The sequence below is a fragment of the Macrobrachium rosenbergii genome, chromosome 17, assembly GCF_040412425.1.
Source record: "Macrobrachium rosenbergii isolate ZJJX-2024 chromosome 17, ASM4041242v1, whole genome shotgun sequence".
Taxonomy (NCBI): Eukaryota; Metazoa; Arthropoda; class Malacostraca; order Decapoda; family Palaemonidae; genus Macrobrachium; species Macrobrachium rosenbergii.
The window spans coordinates 36,600,765-36,608,264 of record NC_089757.1 but is presented as its reverse complement, the minus strand read 5'-3'; the positions used below and the strand labels follow the sequence as shown (position 1 = coordinate 36,608,264).

Sequence of the window (7,500 nt, the reverse complement as noted above, 5' to 3'; positions counted from 1 at the left end):
TGTTCATATTAATAGTTAAAATATTTCCTGATATCAAGTAGCTTATCGTATGTACATTGTTTAATTACATAAACATAAATTTTTCTGCCTTTTATATTGATATTTAAAGTTCTAAATGATGAGATATCTAGTATCATTAGAATACCTGGTATGTTGGCTACACGAAGCAACTTTCAGGTGTTGTTCTATAAAATAAAATAAAATGAAATATTTTGAAGTGTGCAGTATATTACAAATAGCGTGATTTTAGCGTATTAGTTTAAGAACTTGTGATATAAATATATCTATTTATGTATATATGTGTAAATATATATATAAATTATTATGTTGTATATATATATATATATATATATATATATATTATATATATATATATATATGCAAATTATATATGTATATTTTATAAATGTATATATATCTTATATATATGATATATATATATATATATATATATATATATATATATATATATATATATATATATATATATATATATATGTTTATATGTATGTATGTTATGTATGCATGTATGTATGTATGATTCACGCCGTCTCATATACTGCTCGGATCGATCAATCTCCGTAGTTATCGGCGCCGTCCGCTAAATAAAAAACAAAAAACTCGGTCCAGTGATTCCGTGCCACGGTCTACGAACAAAATAGAATTAATATAATATGTTTTCGTGTGCAATCAGTCCGCCATTAGCTTGGCTCAGTAATCCGGTAATCCTGCTTAAGGTAGACAAACCCGCTTTCGGGATTACTTCCAATCGAATGCAGATTTGGTCGTCGCTAAGTTGCCAAATATGTAAGCTCCTCCTTCCCCCTCCCCCCACTAGAGTCCTCCTGGGTGAAGGGGGGGAGGTGGGGTGGGTGGGCTTGGGACGCCCTTATTTGGAAAATCGCTCACAAACAGGATTTAGGAATTTAAAATATGTCGGATTTGCATCTCATCGCCGACACTCTCGCCTGGTTCTGCTCCTTGGAAAACAATAAGTTTAGAAAGAGAGGCGGTGCTTAGTTTTCCTTTGGTAGGTTTAAGGTTCTTTTTTATTTATTTGTTTTTTTGGTATGTAATGGGGGCTTGAGAATGTGTGCAATATATTGTATATATATATATATATATATATATATATATATATATATTATATTTATATATGTATATGTATATATATTTATATATATATATTTATATAATATATATTTATAACTATATATCTGTATATGTATATATGTGAATATATACAGTATATATACATGTATTTATATATATACATATATATACAAAGTATATTTATAAATATGTATGTATGTATGTATGATATATATATATATATATATATATATATATATATATATATATATATATATATATATTCACCGTAAAAGTGGCGGTAACATAATAAAGCCTTGAGACAATAATACGTCTCCACGCAAGGGACAGTACGTACCGCCCCCCCAAGAACCTAACCAAAGTATACCTTCCTTCGTTCCGTATACAAATTGCTATTTGTGTAGTATGATGATGCAAGTAAATATAATAGTTTAGATGTAATATGAATCCTACAGTCATCATTAACTACCTGTATCAACTATAGAAGATACCTGTATCCCGTAAGTATGAAGATGATGTTAAAGAGAGATTCAGGAAGAAAAATAAAAAACAAATAAAAAAATGTGCCGAAGTTTCTTCAACGCAGTCAAGTTTTCTGTACAGCGAATAATCTAGGCCACCGCAAATACATCTGCCTTTAGGCGGTCTCGGTATAATGCTGTATGAGCCTCGGCCCATGAAACTCTCAGCTGGCCTTTGTGGCCTGTGTTGTTGCGTTGCCAGAGGCACGATTACGGCTAACTTTAACCGTAAGTAAAATAAAAACTGCTGAGGCTAGAGGGCTGCAATTTGATATGTTTGGTGATTGGAGGGTTTATGATCAACATACCAATTTGCAGCCTTCTAGCCTGAGTAGTTTTTAAGATCTGAGGGCGGACAAAAAAAGTGCGGACGGACAGGCAAAGCCGGCTCAATAGTTTTCTTTTCAGAAAACTAATAAAAGGTAGCAGGACGCCATTGCCTAAAGGAACCATTACAAAACAGAGGTTGTTGGGTCTGGTCAGTCCAGCTAATAGCTGACTACCGGCGAGCAGTAGAAAATAAGCTAAGTAAACTTTCAGGAAACATTTTCAGGAAAGAAGGAAAATCTGAGGAAAATCGGCCGATGGAAAGCGAGCATCAATGTCTGTTTTTGTTAGGTAAATTTGCGGTCATTATTCAGTAGATACATTGTACACCATGTTCTTTGGGAGCTTGAATTTTGATGATGTACTTACATTTTATCTGTGTAGCTTGTTCCATATGAATTGGATTCTTCTTCTTCTTCTTCTGAATAATAATAATAATAATAATAATAATAATAATAATAATAATAATAATAATAATAATAATAATAATAATAATAATAATAATAATAATTTAATTCTTGAAAATGGAACCCAAGTACAATCATCATTTTTGCTGTGACGCAAGTACAATCAACATTTTGTTTGTGACGCAAGTGCGATCATAATTTTTGTTGTGATTTAGGTACAGTAATGATATTTGTTGTGATCCAAGTACGATCGTCATTTTTGTTGTGATCCAGGTACAATCATCATTTTTATTGGGATCCAGATACAATCATCATTTTTATTGTGATTTAAGCAAAGTCATTATTTTTGTTGTGATCCAGATGCAAGCATCATTTTTGTTGTAACCCAGTTACAATCATCATTTTTGTTGTGATCCAGGTACAATCATCATTTTTATTGTGATCCAGGTACAAGAATTATTTATGTTGCAACGCAGATACAATCCTCATTTCTGTTGTAACTTGGGTACAATCATAATTTTTATATGATTCAAGGACAATCATCACTATTGTTGTGATCTCAGGACAATCATAATTTTTGTTCTGATTCGAGTACAATTATCATTTTTGTTGTAACCCAGGTAAAAATCACCACTTTTGCTGTAGAGAATAATCAGTAAAATTTAAAAATGAAGTAAAATATATGGAAAGGAGAAAAATATGATGAATGAATTAAAAATAATTAAATAATTGTAAATTTTTGTAAGGATAAAAATTAAGAACTGTATAAAGGTGATAAAGCAGAAATGCGGAGAAGAAAAGAAGTAGGGACAAGTAGCAAAAAAAAAAAAAAATTCCGGCTCCTTGAAAATAACAAAACTCTGGAAAAATAATTTATTACCATATTCAGAAATAATGAGGGAAAGTATAAAAAAATAAATATTAATTTAAGAATGTACGGATTTTCATAATGAGTACAAGAAAAATTTTGCATGAAAATATAAAGCAAAATTAGCCATTTAAGAGAATACGGAAATAATAAATAAACGAAAGGTTTGCTATATTTCATTAGTGCTAGAAACGAAAGCTACAAAAACACCGAAACTAATAATTTTTGATCTATACAGAGACGCTCACGGTATTTAGGAAAACTTACGGAAACATTGTTGCAAATAGACGTATTATCGTTAGCTCTTTTTGTGTATATTTTTTTCTATATTTTTGTATATTTTTGTCTTTAGCGGAAACTGTTATCTTCACCCTTTCGTCCGTACCTTTTTTTTATATTTTTGTCTTTAGCAGAAACTGTTATTTTGTCTCTTTCGTCCGTAAATTTTTTTTTCTCGTTCAGGAATTATTTAAAAAATGTTAAAATTTTGAAATTTGAAAAATTTAAAATATATTTTTTAAAAACGCTCAAGAAATTAAAAAAAAAAATAATTATTAAAGGCAACGTATTTTTTATTTGATTTTGCCTGTGAATCTACATAACATTTTTGTATATCGAAAATAGGATGCGTTGCACTTTGATTTTAGTTAATCAGATGACAGGTAAGTAAACGGCTTTATATTATGCAAGAAAATTATGAGTTATGAACTATGCAACTTGCCGGAAGTACAAGACTAGGTCATCTGTCAATCATCTGTCTATCTGACTGTCTATCTATACATCTGTCTATCTGTTTATCTACCTATCTATTATCTATCTATCATGCAAGTGGCATGATATAAACAGATGATTTTGTAACGTCGATGAAGAATATACAAATAGAATGTGCAATTTAGACCGAAGGCCAAGAGCTGGAACCTATGAGGTCATTCAGCGCTGAAAGGAACATTGAGAGTAAAAGGTTACAAAGGTGTAACAGGAGGAAAACTTCAAAGCAGTTGCACTATAAAAAACTGTTAGGAGACGGTTGAGGAAAGCAAGATGGAAGGAAGAATACGAATGGAGGTACAGTAAAAGGAATGAAAGGGGTTGCAGCTAGGGGCCGAAGGGAGGCTACAAAGAACCTTAAGTAACGCTTAAATTGTTGTCTATTTATTTTGTCTATTTACGCCTTTTGTCTTTACAGATCTTAATTTCTTTGAGGGTGATTTTTCCTGATAAAAATCGCTTACATGGAACTATCGCCAAATGCACGTGGATAGTCTGAATTTTTTTTTACTATTTTTGTTCCGTGAGAGATTCACTGAGCAATAATGGCGGAAATTACCATTTTTGTACATGAGCGCTTTGTGCAGATATATATATATATATATATATATATATATATATATATATATATATATATATATATATATATATATCTCTAGATATATATATATATATATATATATATATATATATATATATATATATATATATATATATATATATATATATATAATAATAATATATATATATATGTTTTGCGTTCAGCGTTTGAAGGAGAATCGTGCGATGAATTATCAATTAGTAGCTTTATTATTATTATGTCAAAGTCTATTACGAATCTTGTTTCGATAAATTGTCTATTTTAAAATGTCCGAAGTATCCAATTTGTGATCTCGACAGATGCAGTAAAAATCTCCGAAAGTTGACATCGTTTGAAGGAGAATCTCTCTCTCTCTCTCTCTCTCTCTCTCTCTCTCTCTCTCTCTCTCTCTCTCTCTCTCTCTCTCTCTCTCTCTCTCTCCCCGTTAAAATTAACAGAAATGTAAGAAGTTCTTTCGAGATAAGATATAACGAGAACTCATTCGATAATTCGGGAATGTTCTGTTCTCTTTTTTTTTTTGCGAAGAACGCTGCCACATAAACAAACCTGCAATTCGTTCAGGTGTGCCTGAACATCTGTTTGTTGAGGAGTTGGTTTTCAAATATTCGAATGTTCTACAGGCCACGGAAATCGTTATTATTTCTTCTTCTTCTTCTTCTTCTTCTTCTTCTTCTTCTTCTTCTTCTTCTTCTTCTTAGTATTATTATTATTATTATTATTATTATTATTATTATTATTATTATTATTATTATTATTATTATTATTATCCCCTGTATTTCAATACCTTCTTTTCTTCTTCTCCTTCGTCTTCTTCTTCTTCTCCTCCTTCTTAGTATTATTATTATTATTATTATTATTATTATTATTATTATTATTATTATTATTATTATTATTAACCCTCGTATTTCACTACTTTCTTTTTCTTCTTCTTCTTCTTCTTATTTTATTATTATTATTATTATTATCATATTATTATTATTATTATTAATACCCACCCCTGCATTTCAGTACCTTCTCTTGTGTGTGTGTATATATATATATATATATATATATATATATATATATATATATATATATATATATATATATATATATATATATATAAAGTCTGAATAAGTCTGCTGTAAAATACTCGGCAAATGTATTTCTCTTAGCCAGCGTATGAACATTGACGAATAGTATTATTATTATTATTATTATTATTATTATTATTATTATTATTATTATTATTGTTGTTGTTTATTGTTGTTGTTGTTGTTGTTGTTGTTATTATTATTTTTATTATTATTATTGACTTTGTTGCAGAGGAACCATCGTTCCGAGCGAACGCAGGAAAATAAATTTATACTACTCAGTATTATTATTATTATTATTATTATTATTATTATTATTATTATTATTATTATTATTATTATTACCCATCTTTGCTTTTAGGTAACCTGCCATCTAAACGGAAAAGGAAAATAAATAGATACCAGTCATCATGTTCAATATTATTATTATTATTATTATTATTATTATTATTATTATTATTATTATTATTATTACCCATCTTTGCTTTTCGATAACCTTCCATCCAAATGGAAAAAGGAAAATGAATTTATACCTCGCTAAATCATTACACGCCCGTCACTCGCAAATGTCAAAACAGGAACGAATGGAATTTTCCAAGCCGTTCAGAATTATCGCGTGAAATAAGAAGTCGCCGATCAGGACCCGGACGAAATCGTCCAATCGGCGATCGTCTTCAAATATTGGCAGAAGAAGAACGTGACTTTTGAAGCGCGGAGAGACCTTCTGACACGACTTAGGGAAATGAAGTATAAGGTCTGTCGGTGTCAGCGAACTGCACAAATGTTCAGCGAATACTCTCATTTTTTTTTTTTTTTACTCTTATAACTGTTATTCCGCCCTCTCTCTCTCTCTCTCTCTCTCTCTCTCTCTCTCTCTCTCTCTCTCTCTCTCTCTCTCTCTCTCTCTCTTGTATTTTTTTATTTTATTCATAACTGTTATTCATCTCTCTCTCTCTCTCGTCTTTGTTTTAGTCTTGTTTTTGTTTTTGCCCTTACGACTCTTATTCATCTCTCTCTCTCTCTCTCTCTCTCTCTCTCTCTCTCTCTCTCTCTCTCTCTCTCTCTCTCTTGTTTTATTTATTAATTTTTGCCCAAGGATTCATATCATTCATTTATTAATAATTTAGGATAGAACAGATAATAAAAGCAAGGTTTATAATTATGAAACCAGTAATTGCAAAGAACACAAATTCAGATAATAATAATAATAATAATAATAATAATAATAATAATAATAATAATAATAATAATGATAATAATAATAATAATAATAATAATAGTAATTATTATTATTATTATTATTATTATTTAATAATAATAATAATAATAATATAGTAATAATTTTATCTCATATACAACTTTATTGATATTTTACAAAATATAGTCTTCAAGTGGCGAAAAAATCGTAAGTGAAGTATTGTCAAAATACTTTTAATATTTTACCTTGGTTAATTTAAACAAATGTTCAGTAACTTGTCAGCCTGTTAGGTTGAAGAATATCGTTTGACTGGTTAATCTGCATGTGCTGGGTAGTCGATTTGGTGACTCGGCTGACGAATACGGTCGATAATTGATCGTAATATACGAGTATGTTAGCCTTTAAATATTCCACTGGTCAAATTCGCTAAATCTGTTGCTGATTGCTTTAGAAATATGCTGTCAGTGCTTGTATTTCATTGTTACTGAGTCACACTTCTAATTTTACAGGTTTGTTCGCTTGTTACTTATAGTAACTCGCGTATGCGACCTTGTTACTGATTTTTAAAAAGATAACAAATATTAGCTTTTTTAGTTTTCTCTGAAAGAAAACTATTGTGCCGGC

The 7,500-nt window shown here is 29.8% G+C and overlaps 1 protein-coding gene across 3 annotated transcripts in view; it reads right to left on the bottom strand.

Annotated features, from left to right (window-relative positions):
- pb (proboscipedia) overlaps positions 1-7,500 on the bottom strand; it is a 236,190-nt gene that overhangs the window by 203,825 nt on the left and 24,865 nt on the right. The window lies entirely within an intron of this gene.